The sequence below is a fragment of the Mustela putorius genome, unplaced genomic scaffold (genome assembly GCF_011764305.1).
Source record: "Mustela putorius furo isolate JIRA1106 unplaced genomic scaffold, ASM1176430v1.1 tig00003899_pilon_pilon_pilon, whole genome shotgun sequence".
Lineage (NCBI taxonomy): Eukaryota > Metazoa > Chordata > Mammalia > Carnivora > Mustelidae > Mustela > Mustela putorius.
In genome coordinates this window covers 3,275,700-3,298,800 of record NW_025422048.1, presented here as the reverse complement: position 1 = coordinate 3,298,800, position 23,101 = coordinate 3,275,700, and the positions used below count along the sequence as shown (strand labels likewise).

General features: G+C 40.2%; 1 protein-coding gene, 1 non-coding gene and 1 pseudogene across 2 annotated transcripts in view; 1 reads left to right on the top strand and 2 right to left on the bottom strand.

Moving 5' to 3' along the window:
* Positions 1-23,101, top strand: part of PASD1 (PAS domain containing repressor 1) — a 93,646-nt gene that overhangs the window by 2,987 nt on the left and 67,558 nt on the right. The window lies entirely within an intron of this gene.
* LOC123388509 lies at positions 11,262-11,362 on the bottom strand (annotated as a pseudogene).
* LOC123388508 lies at positions 12,630-12,736 on the bottom strand. Its single transcript, XR_006603004.1, has one exon. It is a non-coding gene; the product is annotated as a U6 spliceosomal RNA (small nuclear RNA).

Below are 23,101 nucleotides of genomic sequence, written 5' to 3'. Positions count from 1 at the left end.
GATGGAAAGCAGGAGATTTACCTGTTGTTTACTAGGTTCAACAGCTGGTGCACTGTGAAACCGCAGACTTTCTAAGTTTGAAGGCCATGTTGCAAGCCTAAATTTTCAAAGGATCCACTTGAGGTTTCGTTTGGTTGTTTTTAAAAGATAAGGCATTTGCGTTAGAACCGGTATCTAAACCTCATCCAGACTTAGAGCAGAGAACTTTCCGCTATTCCAGAAAATCCTTTGCTAATATAAAAGGTGAAGCCCATGCATAAATCTGTAAACCTGTGGTATACATAAGTACAGCCTAGATAAATATAAACAGATGCTCCTGCAGCATGAAGTAAATAGGAACCCCCCAAAGTAAACGAAGTAAACAAAAACAAATTAAGTGAACAACTCAGTTTGTGGACAAGTTTTTATGGTTAATAGGACGACTTATGTTAAAATAGTCTAATTGTGTTTAAATTGATTTTCTGAAACTGTTCATTCTTTGAAAAATACAACCAAATTGAGCGTGAGAGAAAAGGAACTCTGGCAATTTAAAATAATTTTTCTATCAATAAAAGAAAGAATAGCATGTTCTGCACAGGATTGGGCGTGAGGGCAGCTGCAGTTTTTAACTCTCTCATGAGTTCAAGAAATAGAGGTTTTATTTAATAATCAACCAGATGAACTTGATAGAGAAATTAAATGAATTATTTTAGCAGGGGTCCCGAATTTTACTTTCTTACTGACAAGCACATACTACTTTCATTTTATAAAGTGAAACTTCACATGTCGGTACTGGCATAGTTTATGCCTCTGAAACTAGCAGCAAGATCAATGCCTCGCAAACTAGGGAAGTGCAGTTAAAGTGCACCAAACGACTCGGAGATTCTGAGCAAAGCAGGAACTAGTATTTCTAAGATGTCAAGGAATTTTGCTCTTTCCCAGATGGAAGCAAAACCTGAAAGATGAGAGAATAGATAGCAGTAAATCTGGCCAGGCCAGGAGAAAAAAAAGAAATGAAAAGGACAGCACAAGGTCTGTATAGTTTCCCTGCTGCTCTTCTGGGGTGTGTTCATCAGCAGGTTACTAGTTTCTTTGACCTCACCTATGAAGAAGAAATTTGAAAGCAAGTGTCATTTTCGTTATACTGATTAAAGGAATTTTGCATTATTTTTTTTAGCCTATTCCTTAAAAAAAAAAAAAAAAGAGGATCAACTGTTCTATAGTGACTAGCCCCTCAAAGAAGTGTGTTTTTTACTTTTCTAATTTAAAATGGCAGATGAGGAGCCCCAAAGTTTAATTGCTTGATACTGGGTAAACAGAGTGAGCGAACGGACCAGTGAATCATCCAGAAGCTCGGGCTTGGTCAGCTGAGCTTATTACATATGTAACTGGATTAAAATGAAGATAGCCCTTTATCTATGGAGCTCAGCAGCCAGAGGTGTGCTCCCCTATGACAGGGGACCTTGGATGGTGGGTGAGGCCACTGGGGGTCATTGTATGATGACCCAGGGAAGAAAACTCGAATTTTCTCATGTTGAAGGGTTATTTCACTACAGAATGATTCTTTTTTCAGTCCTTGCCTTGTAAATGTAGTTATTTGTCTCAAGAAAATACATTTTAAACAATTCTGAGAAAGGTTTTCATGTATGGTATATTCCCATAGATAAATAAAGTAGTACGGTATTAAATTTCTTCTTGTTCTTCTTAATGAAATGAACTCCCACTTGAATCATTACAATTTGAGATTAGTGTTTGAGATTATTTTATTATTTTTTTGAGATTAGTCACTTGACTGAATATTAGGGCAGGAGACTCTCAGGCTGAAATTCCATCCCAGGCAATGACAAGACCTCTTAGCATGGTCCTTATCTTACCCAAAGCTGCAGCTGTACAAGGGAGAAAATGTCGCTTCTGGAGGAATCATAAATTCCTCTTGTTTTATAAAATCAAGCAATTCTTCAGTCAAATAAATAGCCAGTTTAGTTTAATCACTCCTGGAGACATTCGCCGTGATGACATTCAGAAACAAATATGGCCAGCTGAAGTGCTTGCTCTAAGAAATAGTACAGTCCAGTTGTGTTGGAAGTACATAGCATTGTTCTGTTTATTTCTCTGTGTGTTCTAAGAAAAGGGAGCATACAGGTGTGACTACACCAAGGCATTGAAAGAGGATTTTTTCCATTAAACTCTGCGGAATCGCTGGAAAGCATTAACTTATGATTTTGAATCTTTATTTATTATTATTATTTTTTTTAAAAGATTTTATTTATTATTTGACCGGCAGAGATCACAAGTAGGCAGAGAGAGAGAGAGAAAGAGGTGGAAGCAGACTCCCTGCTAGACAGACAGCCCGGTGCGGGGCTGGATCCTAGGACCCTGGGATCATGACCTGAGCCAAAGGCAGAGGCTTTAACCCATTGAGCCACCCAGGTGCCCCAACTTATGATTTTGAATGTACATGGACCAAAATGGCCAGGTTGGAAAGATGTTTAGGCTTAGTGATGAGAAGGCCTGGGTACCTCCCTCCCCCCAAATCAGTAAGTCACTGCACAAAGAATCTCTGCCTCTGAACATGTCTGAGCATGGCATGGCATTTGTAGGGAGAGGAGGGGGCACAAGGGGCAGGTGTAGGGTCTGTGTCCACCTCCCCTCCTATCCAGGACCATTGTGTGCAATTTTGTTTGCAGATCAATTCACAGGTACCCAGATTCTTTAGTGATTAGAACGAATTGAAAAAAATAAATCCTCCTACTCCTCTTAAATTAACGGAAATCTGTTTAGGTTAATGTAGTAATTACGGTTGTTGGGAAAGCAGTTGGTTTGTGGTGGTAAAACAAAAAATTGTAATGAAAGTAGAGTGTAATTCTTCTTGTTTTAGCCCCAATTCAAAAGTCATTCAACACATTTACATTATGACAGGCATCCTTGGAGCTGGAGATGGGTGGAAGGCCAGTGGAGTAAGACACAGGTACTGCTTTCAGCAAGCCCCACAGGCTAGGGGGTAATTTTGTCACTAAGTGCTTGCACTAAGCTTGAATATGTGACAGCATCATTGGGATAGCAGAGAAAGGAGTGACTGACTTCCTCTGAGGAGGTAGACATTTGGGTCTTGGCACATCTCCCTCAAAGAGGAAGATTTAGATTGGGCTTTGAAGGATGAGATCCAGATTCTTAGAAGGAGAAGCAGAGGGAAGGGCATAGATGAACAAAACGAAAGAGGATGGAAGAAGCATGGTATTTTCCAAAGCGAGAGGTGACCAAGTGAGGGTACCTAGTCCTGAGGCCATCAGAGGAGGGTTGGGGAGCCACAGTCAGGTGGGTGGGTTGGTTGGTTTGAGGAATTGTCTTTCATTTCTTGGACAATAGGGAGCCATGGCAGGGTTTTAACAAAGAGCATGATTCCAGATACTGTGGGGATGACCTGATTGGGCGGAGGACAGAGGCATGGACAGTAAAATAATTTAAATGAAGCAGAACAAAAGAGATAGAATTTTATTGAGTATATTGCAAGGGAGCAGTGGACAGGATAGCAAAGGAGAGACTCTTTGCCGGGAAGCAGTGGTGGGAGCTGTAGTAAACAGGGAAAGTGAGGAGGTAAGAGAATGTATGGTATTTTCCTTTTTTGGTACCTGTGCTCAGTGATTGATAACTCACTGGTCATCTAGGGCCTATGGCTGTTTTGAGGTGGTCACCAAGTGGGCCGATTGGCATTTAGCATGGTGCTCACTGTGGGCCTTTCGATCTTACTCACGTTTTCATTGCTTAAGCCTGCTGCCTAAAAGTGGCCTTTACAGGTATCACATCTGATTCAGACATAAACCACTGGGACTTGCTATGATGTGTTGGATTTGGGTGACAGGTTAGGCAGAGGGAGCTGCTAAGAATGGCTCTACAGTTTCCTGCCCTTTTTTAAAAAAGATTTTATTTATTCTTAATCTCACAAAACAAACTGAGGGTGGCTGGGGGGAGGGGGTTTGAGAGAAGGGGGTGGGATTATGGACATTGGGGAGGGTATGTGCTTCGGTGAGTGCTGTGAAGTGTGTAAGCCTGGTGATTCACAGACCTGTACCCCTGGGGATAAAAATATATGTTTATAAAAAATAAAAAATTAAAAAAATATATTTTATTTATTTATTTGAGAAAGAGAGAGAGGGAGAGGAGGGAGAAAGAGAGAGATAGAGAGAGCACACAAGCAGGTGGAAGGGGAGAGGGAGAAGCAGGTTCCCCACTGAGCAGGAAATCCAATGTGGGACTCAATCCCAGGACCCCAGGATCATTACTGAGCCAAAGGCAGATGTTTACAGACTGATCTACACAGGTACCCATACAGTTTTCTGTCTTATCTAACTAGTTCCATTTGCTGAGGTGGGGAGCACCGAAGCATGAAGAGTTTGGGCAAGTTTAGAACCTGAGTGTGAAGTACTGGTGGGACATCTAGGAAGTATCCAGAGCCAGAGCTCAATGGAACAGTCTGGGCTGGAAATAGAGACCTAGAGTCATGGAGGTCTCCCTTCGGCAGAGGCTTCTATAGACTATTGGTACCTCTTTATGGCTCTGGCATAGGGAAACTGAGTCATGGCTACCCACCCCGGCCATAAAAATCTGTTCTGTTCCCTGTCACACCCATGTAACTCATGTTGCATCTGAATACTGATAGCTGAACTCAAGCTCTGAACTCAAGAGAGCTGAGCAGACAGCCCAATGAAGGGCTCAATCTCAGGACCCTGGAACCATGACCTGAGCCAAAGGCAGAGGCCCAACCCACTGAGCCACCCAGGCGCTCTCTCAGGTTTCTTAATAGAGCACATAAACTGCCTTTGAGGTAGGCCTCCCAATTCATAGTCTGCAAAGAAATTTTACCTTTTCCCTTTGTCCTTTATCAAGAGTGTAAGACCTCTGTAAGGCTTTTCCCAAACACTACATAAACATTCAATGGACTTACAAATGGTGTTGATGAGAAATAGAATATTGTTCTTGTTATTTGATATGTATTTATGGAGTATGTGTCCTGACTTGAGTTTAGCTAATGGCCCACTAGGGAAGGGTGCTTTGGAGGTTGATGAGTTTTTCTTCTGATTCTGTTTCTAACAATTAAGCACACTGTTTAAGTAACAGGTTGTTCTTTGATTATAGAGTGTTCATGACCACTAATAAATGTACCCCATATTTAAATATACAAGTTGCACCTCTGGGAGGGCAGGGAGCTAAGGGCAGTCAGCCTTTCATATGCTAATACCTGAGATCAAGACACACTAAATATTATTCAATCAAGCTAATATTTAGCTTTGGAAATTAAGGCATAAATTCATGAATTTGATTAGTGTTCTTCTCTCTGCATTGATAGTTAACCGTAATATATGTATGCACACAATGTTCCAAGATTTTTCCTTTTATTTTTTGACGATGTATGTTGTACTTGTTGCAGTATTTGTTGAATTCATTAAAGCTGTTGTTTTTCAGACTAAAGCCATCCTAGAGTTGTACTCCCAGTGTGTCTTCATGCTGTTTGCCTCCTTGTTTAAGTGAACTTTGACATTCAAGGTTAAAGTGAACTTTTATCATTTGGGGCACCCACCAAATACATGGGTGTGCAGTGCATCTTAGACTTTTCATGGAACTTGCCCTCCTTTATGGTATCTGATTTTCCTGAGAGGACCTTATGGAGTGGCGAGGTCCAGGCTTAGCACCATTTTACAGATGCTCAGAGAGGCCAGATGACCTGCCTAAGGTCACCTGGCAAGTGCAGAACTGGGACTAGGTCCCAAGCATTCTGGCTTCAAGGATATTGTTGATTTCCACTAGTTTCGCAACTTCCCTAGTTAAGGCATTGGATTAATAATTTCTGAAGTGTAAACGTGTAAGTCAGCTCTTTCCTCATAGGAAGCAGTAAGTATCTCCCTTAGCATAGGTGAAGAGTTTTGGAAGCTTCACTCCTCGGGGTTTATCAGACCCATTTGAAACATTCATGAGTGCTCTGCAAATGTACTTCAGCATTAGCTCCATTTGCTGATCTTCTTAAGAAACCTAGGTGTGAGATGTGCTTTATGGTGTGGACCACATGGTGCTTGCAGACGAAAAAGCTTTAAAGTAACAGGCAGGACTTTGGGCAATTGAAAGGTCTGCACTAACGGATTGTACTTGGAGGTGAAGTTCACAAAGTAAATCAACATGAAAAGTCTGGAAGCTCTCAGTGAAAACTGTTTCATCTTTCTTCACATTCCACGAGAAACAAGTTAGAACCTTTGGTGTGACATTCCAACTTCTGTAATCACAGAAAGCATTTGAATGTCTTGAGCAGAGATGCCGTCGTGGCTGGCAGGGAGGGCATTTGCAGAGCCTCACTTTAATGTGGTTGTGTCAACCACCAGCATTAAGAAAAGGAATTGGGGGACGCCTGGGTGGCTCAGTTGGTTAAGCGGCTGGGCTGCCTTCGGCTCAGGTCATGATCCCAGCATCCTGGGATCGAGTCCCACATTGGGCTCCTTGCTTGGCGGGGACCCTGCTTCTCCCTCTGCCTCTGCCTGCCACTCTGTCTGCCTGTGCTTGCTCTCGCTTCTCTCTCTATGACAAATAAATAAATAAAATCTTTAAAAAAAAAAAAAAAGAAAAGAAAAAGAATTGGGTGGGAATGGGAGCTGGGAGTGGAGTGGGCAGGAGGGCATGTGGCTTGGGCAAAGCCAGGAGTCAGCAACAATTAGAGTGGTCTTTTAAGTGAGGAGGTCCACAGTCTTTCAATCAGGAAATGGAAGGTTTCTTTGGCCCCTCTTCTAAATGAGGACTGTGTGGCTAATAAATTCAGTCACTTTTTTTTTTTAACCAAGGTGGTAGATATATTTTTGATCATTCATGTGATATTGACACAGAATTCATATATTGATCTTAAGTTATTTTTTAAAAAAATTTTCAGCAGATTCAGGGAGACAGCTTCCTTGGTTTTTTGGATAAAGCAGCCTAGGATGTATGGGAGGGTAGAATAAGTTGAGGAGAATTGGAGATTGGGGTGGGAAATTATCCTAAATTCAGGAGGTTAAAATAAATGAGGAGAAGCCACCTAACTTCTGAATGGCTTGTTCCTTACTTGATAAATAGGGATCAGTTGACTTGCCTTGGGAACAAACTGTATTCACAGAGTTCTCACAGCTACATAAAAAAAGATTGGAAAGAAATCATCTGAAATGGCAATATTTGCCCCTGGGTGGTAGAATTGTTTGCACTGTTTCTCTGATCTATTTTGTAAATTTAACGTTCTTAAAAATAAGAAAACTAAAATAAATTTCTTTTTAAAACGAAAATGTCAAAAGAAACAAGGCTGGCTCTTTCTCAGCATTCTAGTGGGAAATGATTATAGTGCTCTACAAAGCTATTGAAGGGGCTACATAGTGATGGAAGGTTTTTGTATTTCTTTTGGAAGGATCTTAAGGGAAGGGCTTTGCTGATGCTTCCAGATTCCAATGCTCCTTTCTGATGTGAAGGTGGCCCCGGGACCTTTGTCTTGAGTGGTGAACACCCAGCATGCAGCCAGGAGCACTAGCAGTGGGTGCTCCCTTACAGAGCACCTTTTGGGTCTGGGGCTAACAATTGTCCTGCTTCTTATTCGGTAAACTGTCAGGCTTGTGGGCTGCCAGCTGCCTTAGCTTTACCAAAAGGAGGCGGTTCTCGTTCATTCTTTTACTGTGTATTGTCAGCTGAATAAATCAGCCTACCACAGGCTTTTGGACAAAAGCTCTCCATGAGGATTACACTGCCAGGTTGGAGAAAGGCCCTTTCAATGCTATACAGCCTCACGTAGGGGCTGTGTTCAGCTGACCACCTTTATGCAAATCCCTTTTCTTTGTTGAAAGGCTCCCCCTGAGACAGAGGCCAGTTAAGCCTTTCTGGGCAGATAGGCTTTGTGCAGGGCTGGGGGAGAGATCGCCCAGGTTAGGTGCTCCTGGGAAGAAAAGCTGATTGAAATGTTTTTGTAAATGCCATTGCTAAAAAATTGAACGCTGGCAAAAACTTCTTACAATTAAGAGATTATCAACAAAGAACTAATCATTCCTCAAATGGAACAGATTAAAATGGCATAGAGTTTGGGAGTGCTGTCATTATCGATCTTTGACATAATGCAAAATATATTACATCTGTATCTCTTGTTTCCAGTTCTCTTCATATCCTTCCTGATCCTGGCCTTCCTTGCTTTTGTCTGGAGTAGAGAAGCGCTGCTTACTCCCTCCATCCTAATTGAATATTTTCAAGGTTTTATCTTCTCTTTAAATAACTCCCTAGGGCACTCCGACGATTACATTTCAAATATTCTCTGTGTACGTGTCTTGTAGAATTGTGGACTCTCCCAAGATGGAGGAGATCTACAAGTCACCCGTCCAAATATCTCTTACGTCTGTGTGGACAAAGTGATCATTCATGTCAAGTAAAGATGGGTTTTCTGGCATTTTCTTTGACGTCTAAGCAAGCAAGAGAACATAAAATGGGTGAATTGTCTCTCCAAACTCTTCCATAATCCAGTTCCTTTAGTAAAAAACATCTCTGGCCTTATGACTTTCAACCACTCCAGCGCACATTGCCCACAGGCCCATTATGATTAATACTACCACATCTGCCTCTTACCTTACCCTTTATCCTTTCTTCTATCAGTCTGCCTCCTTTAGAGCATGTCTGAAATCCACCCTCTCTTGCAACTTTCCTCTCTTCTTTTTGTAACAACTACCTTCTAAACTCAAGCCTTTCCTCAGCCCATCTGCTTGAGTTCCCTGCATCATCTCTCTTAGAGCTGGTTTGATCTTAGTAGTCACTTTCTCAGAAATTTGTAGTAGTGTCCAGCTATCTTACAAATCAAATAAAAATGTTAATGTCTTCAGGTAGAAAACCCAGCCTGTCTGACCATGTTGATTTTCCTGTTTGATACTTGGGTTCTTCAACATTCTCACTACTTAATTTCTAGAGAATTCCTTTGACAATTATGTAGCTCTTCTTTGAAATAATAATTATTTCTTTGTAGTTCTTTTAGTTTTAATGGCTGATGGGAACAATAGCAGCAGAAGCAGTAAAACTAGCTGGCATAGTGCCTTCCCCATAGTAGATAACTATCTGGGACCCGAACAACTGAGCAAATAAATGGAAGCACTGGAAATCACTGTAGACACCCTGATCTGCCCAGAAACCAGAAATGTAGGACTCAGATTCCTGAAAACAGAATCCTTGCTTCCTTGGTAGCTTCCTATAGCAGTCAAGAAGTATGAGCCTTACTAAATATGGACGAGAGTGGCCTAAAATATTCCAATATAATCTTTAATACTTTCAGGTTCTTGACTCATCTTCAGTATTTCTGTGACTTTATGTATGTTAATCTTCCTGTTTACGAAGTTCTGCTATGAACAGTTACAGTATCATTTTCTTTGGTTTGTTTCACCAATTGGCTTCTTAAAATTTAAACTGAACTGAAGAGTGAGAAACCGTACCCATCAGATTCTTAATTAAATGATTCACTAAGACGTCATTCAATGGTTCCCTTAAAATATACCTTTTTGTAAGGAAAGGGTTCCACATATGAAGTCATCTTCCCTACATATTTTTCTATATATCCTCAGTCATTCTTTCCTGAACTAGTGTCTCTGGTGAGAAGAGCAAGCCCTTGTCACAGTCCTCACCCAACTAAATATTTTTTATTCCTCACAGTTTTATGGGTTAGGTTCAGACAATCATGAGTTGTTGAGAGAAACTAACACTGTTTCCCCACAGAGGGGAGAGACTGGCCACACATGACTTTGATACAGTACTAACAAGGGCAAGTGCCATCAGAGAGAGGATCAGAAAAGCACTTCTGGAGAAAGGGCTCTGGGGAATGTGTCTTCGAAGGATAGATGTGTTTTCAATCAGTGAAGACATGGGAAGGGCATTCCAGGCCAGGAGACTGTCATTGAGTAAAGGGCAATGGGAGGTAATGAAGAGTGTATGTTTGGGTAATGGCAAGTACTTCCTGGCATTCAGAAGATGTGAGCAGTGGTGTGGCTTATGATCCATTCAGTGCATGCTTCTTGTGCTTCCATTCTTTGCCAGGTGCTACAGACAGGGAGGAATGAGATCGGATTCTGGCCTTATGCTCATAGTCCAGTGGACACAGGGGACCAGCAAGGGCTGGAATAGTGATCAGGCACTCTAGAAAGTGGCAAGTGCCCTGAGACAGTGGTAGATAGACAGTGAACTCCTTGGAACTCATGGAGGAAGAATATGAGGAGAGCATTCTATACAATTCTGAAAAAAACTTGAGAGAAATGATATCTTTTTGGATCCAAACTCATATATCCAATTTCTTCAAGCCTCATAAAAGCTGTAGGGGTATGTTTGCCAAACATCGGAAACAGATTTCTATTTTGGGACCATGCTCTTTGGTTGTGCAGAATTGGTACTACTCAGATGGTATAAGGATCATGTGTCCCTTAGAGAAGGAGGGCATACTCCCTGTCTAACATGAAGCAAGCCCATAGCACCTGTTAGGAGAAATTCATGGACATCAGCACTTCTCTATCTAGGATTACACATAAACATTTTTCTTAATTGTACATAAAGGAGAGTTTGTATAGAGGCATATATTAATGTCATTTTTAGGGGTCGTATCACAGTTACTGGATAAGAGAGCATCAGAAAGCTCAGTCCCTTTGGTGAAACAGGATTGAAGGGGGCTGGAGTTAGGAGGAGACTAAGGAAATTTGTCTTCATGAAGAAGTTAAAAGGAGTTTAAGAACCTTCTTGAGTGAGGGGCAATCCTACTTTCTTCACCCCAAAGCATTACTGTGAGAATCACAGCACTGTATGGAAAAGTCCGTTTTAACCGAAAGTCTTGGTAGTTGAAAAGGATTCTCATCTTTATTTTAAGTGTGCATTTACATGATGATCGACTTCCTTTGTGTTGCTAGAGGGCTATTTTTTATCTAGAAACATTTCTTTCTTTGAAGGTCATCTGGATAGACTATGTACTGCCCAGAGACAACATTCATTAATTTCTTCATCTCTTATTCTTGGGTAACAAGACAGTTTTTATCTTTTAGACTTTTCTTTTATATTTTCCTAAACACGTATAATCTGATGCAAGTGAGAGTCTTATGTGCTTCGAAACTGATCAGCGAGTCATAAGTGTGGGGAAAAATCTAAGTAATGGGTTGCATTTTAAATAATAGTAAACACCAGAATTAATCAAAAATTAATACAATCAAGGCATACTCAGTCAGGCTTGAAGCACAGGTCAAGATGCAGCATCAAGTAATCACAGTCAGTTCTTTTTTTGTTTTTGTATGGAACACTTCACAGATCTGCATGTCATCCTTGTGCAGAGGCCATGCTAATCTCTGTAATTGTTCAAGGTTTAGCATATGTGGTGTGGAAGCAAGCCCTATAATCAATTCTTAACACCAGTGAATTGAATGCATGTGAAATTGTATAGCACAAATAAAAATATCTGTTTATAGATGTTCTTGATTTTCACCAGCTACAGATTTGAATTCAAATATTTTATTTTAAGAGATTATGGGGGGGGCACCTGGGTGGCTCAGTGGGTTAAGCCTCTGTCTTCGGCTCAGGCTGTGATCTCAGCGTCCTGGGATCAAGCCCCACATTGGTCTCCTTGCTCAATAGGGAGCCTGCATGTCCCTCTCCCACTCCCCCTGCTTCTGCTCTCTCAAGCTCTCTTCGTGTCAAACATGAAGTTAGATCTTTAAAAAAAAGAAAAATATATATATTCTACTTGGTCATTCTAAATGTAGCATTCTACCCATATCCTGAGAGAATTGTAAAGTGAATTGAAGAAAAGAAAAGATGTTTTTGTTTTAATAAATTGTGGATTTTGGATTGAGGGGTATGTGTGTGTATGTGTGCCTGCATGCAAGGATGCTTATACACATGCACACAGGCCAACTCGGAGAATAAATGCAAACAGAACTGAACTTGAATGTTGATTATTTGCATTTAATTTTATATTTATATAGGTGTGTATATAATCATATTCTCTTATGAATGAAAACTCAACCTACATATTTCCCTTGAACTGTAATGTATAAAATAGAATGTAACATACATTTATTGCAATAAATGTTATTTGGTATTTAAGTTCTCTGGGAACTTTGATACTTCTGTACTAAAAAAGTGAACAGATATAAAAAATCTGTTTATAAATCTTAAGATGGAACCCTCATATTCATTCTCAACCATTACTTTCAGAAGGGACATTTTCCTAGGAATGCAGCTGGTCAGCTCCACAAATATATTTTCAAAGATTGCATGGAACTTATATGTCTCTCAGGCTAAATTGTTCATTTTCTAAAAATATCTCAATAGAAACACAAATTTGTCCCTGTGTAACCTTGACATTCCATACCAGGAGTATTTCTTTAATGTAGAAATTCCACTGTGATGGTTATACCTGGTGAATGGATTTTACCACGTTTCTGGCTTCAGAGTTATTTAGATGTTAAGTGTTAAGGGTATATTAATTTGGCTCATACTATGCAGGAAGGAGAACATTTTCTTACATAGATAATTCTGAGTGAGACATATTTGTGTCTCATGTGATCATTGTAATTGTTTTTCATTTAGAAGAAAGTCTTTTCTGTTTTCCTTTTTTAAAAATTCCAAGTTTATTGAAATATATTTAACGTATAAAAATTATGAAATGCTTCATGAAGTTGGTTGTCACCCATGCACAGGGATCATGCCAGTCCTTACTGTATCTTTCCAAGTTTACTGTATGTGCTACCCAAGCGAGCACTGCTTTCAGTTATTCTTTAAAAGAAAGGTTAGGTGTGAGCCCTTTATCCCTAGAGTTGTGTCCCATGTATCTGGGCAGGCTTTGTTGGGGACTTTTTGTGGAGCATCCTGGACTGAAACTAATGAACCAGTTAAAAATGACCTCTGTACTTACCACATTCGTTTTCCCTTGGACCCTTCCTAATCTTTCAGGGAATCCTAGACTGGGGTTTGCATCCCAAAGTTCATGAAATATTTATTGTTAGGTTTACAAAGCTTCCTTTCTGTCATTCATAAGCTAAAATACTTCTTGTCATTGAATGTGCCTGTGGATGGAAGGTAAAACAAACCAAGGACTCAGTGAAGTCATCTTGAAGAGTCCCAGTGCTCCTAAACTTGTGAAAAGCCCTGAGATGTCTGTCCTGTAGTAAAAAAAAAATCTACTTCACTATATTTAACTGAGCATTTTCCAAGTGTACCCAACCAAGGAACACTTCATTTTAATATTTGCTTCACATCTACTAATATCCCTTGGTGTTGTATTCTGTGGAAGCAATAACATTTGGGAAGGTCTGGGTTACTTGTATGAGGCCATTTTATGCATGTAAGCAATGACATATGAGCCTGGCATTCTCAGACTCCCCAGGAATAAGATTTACCAGCCATCTCTGAGCAAGAAGATTAGCAGTGGTTAATCACAACTTCAAACTTCCTAGGATAACTGGCCATGAATGTTTGCATTGATTTAGGTTCCAGCAGGTTTGAAGGTAGCAAAAACTCCTGTGGTATCTCCAGTAGGTTCAGAAACTGGCTTTCTAGGCTTAGCACTTTCTCTGCTGCAGAGACGATGGAAAACAATGGTCAGCCCCCAAAATGAAGAATGAGACTCATTGGCATAGTCCCCTCTGCTCTTAGATGCTATTGTACTGGGATGACATTCCACAGAGATCTCTCCTCCTCTCCTTATGTATTGAGTGGCTTTGAGAGGATGGACCTTGGTGACCATGTCCATGTCCTTGAAGGGGAAGTGTGGGGACCAGCATCACACCTGTGATGACAAAGGGTCTCTTCCCCTTGAAAGAAAGCTCAGAGAATGAGTTGCTTCAGAGACAAGTTAAATAAAAGAGCTTCAGAATACATTATTCGATTTTTTTTTTCTTTCTGAAAAATCATCTGTTGAGCCATTAAGGTCACAGACCAAATTCAATTCCATGTTTCTGAGAACCCATCTTTTCCACTGTAGAAAACTGAGTTTGCATTTGGTTTAACAAATTAACTTCTCTTTAAAGAAAGAGTAAAAAGTAATCTACCCATTCTGCAAAAAAAAAAAAAAAAAAAATTGAAATCCTTGGTATCAAGTTTCAGTGGGTTTTCTTTTCAATGAATATGATTGGAATTCTATTTAATATGTGACTTTAGAAAGTCAGTTTATATAGCATATAAGGTAGAATCTAATGTGGAAAGATTAATAGCAAGTGTTTATTTTATGAGCCAGTAAAGACTCAATTAAAAATCTTGAAAGTTCAACATAAGTCTCTTACTTAGGTGTGGTGTATTTTGTCATTTTTATAAAATTTTTGAATTACTGGAGTAACTAGAGTAATTTTTAGTTTCTCTAAATTCCAATATAATGTGCAATGAAGGTTTTCCTCTGCATAAGTAACTCGAAGAGGTTATGCTGAGTGAAATAAGTCAAGTAGAGAGAGTCAATTATCATATGGTTTCACTTATTTGTGGAGCATAACAAATAGCATGCAGGACATGGGGAGTTAGATAGGAGAAGAAAAGTAGAAGAGTAAAGTGTTTCACAGATCTATAGAACCCAAGTCAAAGGTTGAGTTATTACTCAACTTTTGTGAGGAGCAAAGGAGTAACTCTGTAGGAAGCCTACAAACCTTAGATATTTTAGTGAAGGAGTTGTAGTGAAATAATTGAGAGGGACATGGGGATAATCTTGATTCAACTCTAATTTTTACATAATAATTTGTGAGTTCCAGTGTTTTAACCAATACCAAAGCATGGTTACTTCATTTACTAATTTATTTACTCATTCAGTAACAATTTTGGGGCAAAATGAGGATTGAAGTTCCAGGGGAGATGTTCAGGCAAGGAAGAACTTCTCAGCAGCTCAGTCTAAGAGCAAGAATGACTCTGGCAGTCTGACATGTCCACCCAGAAGTGCCTGCTTGTAGCCTTGCCTGACTATATACTCCCGGGACCCAGAGACAGGCCCAGGGAGCCTGGGTACCGAGTCTTGCAGCAAACACTGTCTCTTCCCATGTATCAGATTTCAGGCATCCAGGACCTCTAGACATGTGTGGCCATTTTCCTGGGGTCAGTGATTTCGTGCACAGGAAAAGAAGGAAAGGAAGGAAGGAAAGGAAGAGAAAGAGGAGCGAGCCTATCTTTTAGAATCTTGGAGGCTATACTTTGGTGCTTTGCATGATTTTTATTATTAGACAAAGTTAAACACATTGATTTCCCAGAATGGGTTGAAATTGAAGTTCTCTTGGAATATAATGGATCAAAATAATTTTTCATTGATAATGGTTTGTTCTTTCCTTCATAGCAATTTCAGGTTTACTTTCTCTGTACCTCTAAGGATGACAGCCCAAGATTTCTACTAGCTAGGGAGCTCTGGGCTTCACTGTGGCAGAGTTTAGAGAGTTACATTTAAGAAAAAGTATGATTATTTTAACCCAGAAGCTCCCCTGCAACCTTAACATCAGGTCCCAGCTTCTATAGCTCTGTTTCTATGTTCCCTCCATGCCTGCCATCTTGGTTCCTTCTTCTCAGCTTCCAAACACTTTATGTGAATTTAAATTTTGCCAGTTTCAACCTTATATTCTAGTTAGTTATCTGTTTGCAAGTCTGATCTCCCAAAGGGTAATCCATGTCAACTTTTGTCTCTTTATCCCCCCGGAGTCTGCCAGAGAGTCATAACTCAGAAAATGTCTAATAAATAAATGGGATTTAAATCACATATAACCCTTCAGGAAAGGTGTATTGTCTGATGAAGGGAAGAATTTCTTTACTTCAACAGTGGAATGTCTACTTTTCACTTAGAGCTATCTGGGAAAAAGAACCAGAGTATTGGGATATAGGAGCTTCTCCTTATTGCTCTTTCCCTTTCGCATCTTCTCTGTACTCTTCCCTTAGAGATGAACTATCAGCTACACCTTTTGAGTTTCTCATTCTTCACATTTGGTAAATTCTTGAGTTGGTTCTTTTACAGATTAGACAGTATTAGAATATGGGGACTAACTGATGAAAAAGAGGAGAAGAGAAGAGTAGGATATGGGAAGAACGTGTCCTTTGACTAAACCTGGAAAGAGAGGCATTGCATAGCCAGCCCTACCCACTCAGTTTTGCGCAGTATCAGTGAGTAGCTGAAATAGGTAGGTCAGAGTTATGATGTGTGAAGGATAGAAGAGGAAAATTTTCTGTGTAAATAGCTGAGTAAGAAACTCCAGGGACAATAATCTTGACAACACATTCTTGGGTCTTGAGTGAGTCTAAGAGTGTTAGCCTTGGTTTGATTCCTCTATCTTCTTAAATAATCATAGCAGCAAACACACAAGGGGGCTTTGGTAAAGCTCTTAGGTGGGAGAGAGGTGTGACTGGGTTTTGGAACTCATAATCTCCAACCACTGGAGGGAGCCAAGGTGGGAAGGAGTAGATGGAATGCAGTTCAAGAATCTTACCCTTTACAAAGCCCAAGTGTTCTGGCACTTCAGCCTTCATTCTGTCTAGAGTCTTGAAGCACACCAGACTGTCACTCTTTGCTATAGACCAGAGATCTCAAATACTCAAATCTTGTGTCTCACAAATCACTGTCAAGGGACTGGGCTCTTACCAGGATAGAAACCAAACTTGCCTATGTTTTTTAGCAAAGGACATTGATGTGTTTAGACAGCTTATCAGCATATTTATGATTTTTGGTGAGTTTCAAGGACATGATCAATTGCAGAAAGGTTATTGGACATAAGTGTGATTGCTACAGAACTTCAAAGTAATTGTCCATAGGCTGGGGAAACAAAATTGAGAGAAACATGAGAGGTTTGTGCTTACTTCTAGTCTGCTGGAAGGTCATGGGTGGAGAATGGAGGCGGGGGAGGGTGGGAGGAGGGTAGGTGGGAGATGACACGTGGCGTTTGCAGATGGGCAAGGTCTTGAAAGAGGGCCAATGTCAAGTCATGGAGAAGTGGTACACTAGGGAGTGAATGCATTGCCACTGACTCTGAAGGCAGCCTTGGGAAAGTTAGCTAACCTCCCCGGACTCCATTTTCCTCATCTGTACAATGGGGATGGTAATAATAGAACCTTGGATTTAGTAAGTGTTTAATAAAGGTCTCTTAATGTTATTACTTTGTTAAACTTTTTTTTTTAGACTTTATTTATTTATTTGATAGAGATCACAAGTAGGCAGAGAGGCAGGCAGAGAGAGAAGCAGGCTCTCACTGAGCAGAAAGCCAGACATGGGGGTCAATCCCAGGACCCTGAGATCATGACCTGAGCTGAAGGCAGAGACTAAACCCACTGAGCCACCTAGGCGGCCCTACTGTGCCAAACTTTTTTGAAAAATCTTCTATCTTCCTACTGCTATAAAGCTTAACCTGGTAAATGTGGTTGAATCTGGGCCTTGTCCCAAGGAAGTTTTATGGCTTAAATGTAAAAATAACATTATAATGAGGTTGTTCTCATATTCACAGAACTCTTAGAGCAAGGGGCCTTAACACAGATTCTGAGCAAACTGCACCCCAGTTTCCTTGAATTTTAAAGAAGAGATAGAAACATAGCCTTGGTGATTAAATTGAAAAGTTTGCAATATTTTCCAGTTCTGCGTGGGTTTTTCTGGAATTCGCAGACTGTTTTAACTTAGTGAAATCATATTTATTTATTTATTTATAATATTTTATTCATTTATGAGAGAGAGAGAACATGTGTGCCCTAGCATGGGGAGGGGCAGAGGGAGAAGGAGAAGCAGGCTCCCTGCTGAGCAAGGACACTGATGCTGGGCTCAATCCCAGGACCCTGGAATCATGATCTGAACCAAAGGTACACACTTAACCAACTGAGCCACCCAGGCACCCCAACGAAATCCTTTTTAATTGAGGGATTGTAACTATCGGTTTAAATGTCTCTTCCTGTATGGACTGGCATCTTCATGAGGGCACAGACTATGTGCTTTCATCTGTCCTAGTTCTAAAAGAATTCAGAGTAAGTCCAGGGAAAATCAAAAGAAGATCTAAAAAAGGTATGATAAAAACCTACTGGTGCTTCCCTATTAGTTCTCACTAGATTTTCTTAAATGTCAGTTAGGAGAATATTATACATTTCATAGATTAATAGAAAATCGAGGTTGTTTTAGAGTGACTTAGCAAGAAATATAGGGATTTTGAGCAATAGTTTTAAAACTTTCAGTTATAAGATGACTAAGTTTGGAGAGCTAACATGCAGTAATGTGACTGAAGTTAAGGATACTGCACTTTCTACTTGAAATTTGTTGAGAGTAGATGTTAAGTGTTCTCACCACAAAAAAAGATAATTATGTGAGGTGACGGGTGTGTTAATTATCTTGATCATGGTAATCATTTCACAGTGTAGATGTACATAAAATCATCACATTGTACACTTTAAATATATACAGTGTTATGTGTCAATTATACCTCAATAAAGTCAGAAAAAATAGAATTGCCCTGCAAACCCCACAGTCACTGTCTTTGCTAAGGAAAGACTAGCCCTCAAAATAGAGATTGAAGGAATCATTCAGGGAAAAATAGCACCAGACAGGACATCCTTAAGAAAACTGGTTTTGCTCTCATGAATCTTGCATCATTAAAGCTCCTTTTCTGCATCTCAGGGGTGGAGGCTTCTATAGGGATTGATTTCTGTGTTTAGTACTAGGACATGCTTTGGGATTAAGTGAAACCATGAAGTTCTACAGTTCTGACTGAAATCCTACAAATCTTTTCACCTGGATATTTATAGGGTTCATTTGTGAGATTTTATAGTCTAGCTGCCATGATTAGCAGACTTTGGATCAATTCTGCTTTTTTAGGATGTGAAGTTCTGCAGAGGGAACTTGTTCTTTCAGGGAAAATCAAACTAATGTTGAACTTCCCTTTGCCTGTTGTGAGTGGAGATAGCCCTGGACAGTTCAAGAGAGTACAAAACAGTACTTTAGCCATTAGGTATGAGAAACTTGGAAACCATTTATCTTGCTAAATGCTTCCATAGGCCATTACCATCCTCCAACTCTGAAATAGCTTAAGCCATGATAAGGTTGGTGAACAAAATTCACTTTGGACATTGAATAGGCTGGATTTCTCTGGAAGCATTTCTTCTCTAAAACCCCAAGACTCTTAAGGCCCACATCCCTTTGATCCTTGGTATTCTGAGTTCCCATTTCCTTTCTTCTATCATCTGGGTGTATAGGACTATATTCTGTCACTGTGAACTTGGCAAAGAGAAAGGAGAACTATGAAGGTGAAGTAGATGGCACCAGCTCTCTCACTAGAGGTAGCATGAATTCTCTATATCCTCTTTCATGCTTATGCACATTTTTGGATTAAACAGATACCAAGTAATTTGTACATAGGGAGAACAGTTTTAAATATGTTAGGGTATAGAAAGCAGAGTAAGACTCCTCTGCCGTGAGGATACTTACACTCTAATGTACACAGAGCACAGTTTATATAGGGGTCCTCAAAGAGAAGACTTGGGGGGAAATCTGGGAAGAATTCCTGGAAACAGTGATGGAAGACAGTGTAGTATAGTTTTTAACTCCCAATACCAGACTCCTAGGATTCAAATATCAGATGGAAAATGTACAAGCTGGGTGATCTTGGGCCATCCTTCTGTGCTCCAGTTTCCTGAGAAACTGAGATGAAAACATCAGAGCCTACCTCACACAGGTGATGTGAGAATTGAGTAAGTTACTTGTTGGAGAGATCAGGGCCTCTTTGTAAGTCTGGGATAGTGGGAGACCCAGGGGAAGACTTTGGGAGAAGATACAATATTAGGTTAGTGTACTGAATATATGAGGATAGACTGAAGTAGGGTAAGAGTGGAGATCAATGAGGACAGGATGGTTCTAGGAATTGAGGTGAAGGGCCTGAGCCTGAGTTCTGGCATGGAGGACAGAGAGAGAAGCAGGCAAGCAAGAGCCACAGTGTAGAGGTGGGCTCCATGGATGCTGATCAGATGGGCTCAAACAAGGAGAGAGAAGGAAGAGAAGTATGGAAGGTAATTTTGCAACTTTGATTTGTAGGGATAGAGATTTGATGCTCACACTTGAGGAGTTTTGACATATAATTGGGTAAAGATGAAGAATTTGGACTTTCTAGTCCTTTTAGAGGATTGTTATACAATAAGGGGAAAATTTAATTCTGGAGAACTTTCTGTTGTTGCTGCCAAGGGAAGTAAATGTTGAGTTCTCTTGATAAATAAGGAAGGGAAAGGAACAAACATTAAATGCCACCCTGTCACTGATCAGCTGAATTCCTGCATAGCCTTGGGATTCTGGATGGGACAGGCTTGTGGAGGGGACACTCAGTTTGACCACAGATGAGGAAGCACATTACTCAGGGACTTCACGTACAACCCAGGCAAAGGTGGGAGAAAGGATGTAGGAGATTGCATCCAAGTGGGTAGTTAGAAAGCTCAAAAGTTATCCATTTATTCATATGCCATCATCCATATCAGGTGAGCTTCCAAAATGTCAGAGTAATAATCTCACTGTTTAATAACAGAGATAGTGGGTAGTGGAGCAAGACAGGGCAAGCTTATTTCCCCTGAGGTTTGAAAAGCAGCACAGAAGAGGTGATAAAGCCAATGTCTACAGACTGATTGGAATCCCAGTTCTGTCAGGTACTATCTATGAAAGCTCAGAAAATTACTTCAACTCTAACTGAAATTTTTTTTTTCCAGTTTTGTTGGCTCATGTGGAATTTAAGAAACAAAACAAAGAAAAATAACAAAAGCCAAACTCTTAAATACAGAGAACAAACTCGTGATTGCCAGAAGGGATTGGGGGATGGGTGAAATAGATAAAGGGAATCAAGAGCACAGTTGTCTTGATGAGCACTGAGATATGTATAAATTTGTTGAATCTTTATCTTGAACACCTGATGCTAATATAATACCGTATATTAATCACACCTCAATAAAAAATGATGGAGAGAAGTTGGTCATTAGTTAAAATAAGTTTTATTGAGATGTAATTGACACATAACATTGTATAAGTTTAAGGTGTACAGCATCTTGATTTATGTATATATTGCAAAGTGATTATCACAATAAGTTAACATCCATCACATTACATGGTCACAAATCTTTTTCTTTGTAATGACAACTTTTAATATCTACTGTCATGGCAAGTTTTAAATATAAGGTACATTATTGTTAACTATAATCACCACACTGTACATTATACCTCCAGAACTTATTTATTTTGTAACTGGAAGTTTGCAACTTTTGATCACCTTCACCCATATCCTTCACCCCCATCCCCCACCCAGAGCAACCATCAACCTGCTGTTTCAATGAAATTTTTTTTAACATTTACATATAAGTGAGATTATACAGTGTTTGTCTTTCACTTCTTATTATTTCTTTTAGCATAATGCCCTCAAGTTCCATCTATATTGTTACAAATGGCAGGATTTCCCTCCTTTTTATGACTGGGTAATAGTATTCCATGTGAGAAGTGGGAGTAATAGCACCTGCCACACAGTTGAGAGGTTAAAATGGTGGGTTTTGAAATACACAGAACCTAGCATGTATGTAGTAAGTTCCATAATTGTTAGTGATGATGGCCCTGTCTGTGCTGCCACTGTCCCATTGTAAGCCTTTCTGGGCTGAATTCCTTGGGTGTTCTAACCCTGTGCTTCCCAAAGCTTCAGGTAAGACCAACTCTGCTGAGAGGGGGGCCACACTAAATTTTTTTAATATATATTTTTAAAGATTTTATTCACTTATTTGACTCAGAGACAGAGAGAAGGAGGAAAGGAGAGAGTATAAGCAGGGGGAGTAGCAGAGGGGGCAAGGAGAAGCAGACTCCCCACTGAGCGGGGAGCCCTATGAGATGTGGGGGCCAATCCCAGGATCCTGGGTTCATGATCTGAGCAGAAGGCAGACACGCTTCACTGACTGAGTCCCCCAGGGAGCCCTGGGGGACTCATTTTAAATAGTAGCCTTCTTTCAGCCTCAACTTCCTTGTAATCATCTAACCCACCCCCAGGGTGATCTTGATTAAATACCAATATCCATTTTATCCTTACAGAATATCACTTCGAGTCATAGCACCTCCACCGTGTTCTCATGTGACACTAGGGGGGGGGGGTAGATCAAATTTGATCTAACCCTCCTCCACCTGATATTCTTGATTTCAACCACATTGTGTTGCATGCAGAGCAGGCCTGGACCTTTATTTTTGGTTTTCTTTGGTTTCTTTTGGTTTCTTTTGTTTTGCCTTTTTATTGTGGTAGTAAAATACACATAACATAAAATTTACCAATTTAACCATGCTTTAAGCATATGACTGAGGGGCACTAAGTGCATTCACACTGCTGTGCGGCCATTGCCGCTCTCTGTCTCCACAACTTGTTCATCATCCTAAACTGAAACTCTGTACATGTAAACAGTATTTCTCTATTTTTCCTTTCCCCAGCCCCTGGGAATCACCGTCTTACTTTGTTTCTTCATACAGTTTGCTATCCGTCATTTCAGTGAATCTTCACAACATCCAATGAAGTGGTGCTATTATCATTCCCGTTTTTTAGGTGAGGAAACTAGGGCCCAGAAAGGTCACGTGACTTGCCCAGGTTCACATGCTAGGCAGTAGTAAAGACAATCTGATGTCGCCATACCATGCTGTTCCACGACAGTGCCTCTACTCAGGCTTTGTTTTCTGCCTGTGGTGTCCTCTCCTCCTCCATCTACTGGCTGAGGTCTTTTGGATCCATTGCATAATTACCTCAGACACCTTCTGTGAAGTTTCTAGTCCAGCAGTGATAATTCCGTTGACTTGAATCAGTGGACTTATGTAGATGTCAGTCTTTCCCATAAGCCTGTGTGCTGCCAGGGTGTAGTGGGCACAGGGATCAAATGAATGGCTGAAATTTCAGAATTGGCAGGACCATACAAAGGGTTTATAGATGATCCAGATTTTTAATTGGACTATGACTAAGATTAGGAATTTAAAGAATTGCTGCTTTCTTTCAGGGGCATGTTCAGTTTTTACTGCATCATATAGAAACTGGAAATGTCCTACCAGAATATTGAAGGATGTAAGAAACATTTTGCTTCTTAGTATATTGCCTCAGACTAAGAGAACATACCATACAGAAGTCCCAAAACTGCAAAACCAGTAAGAGATGTATGT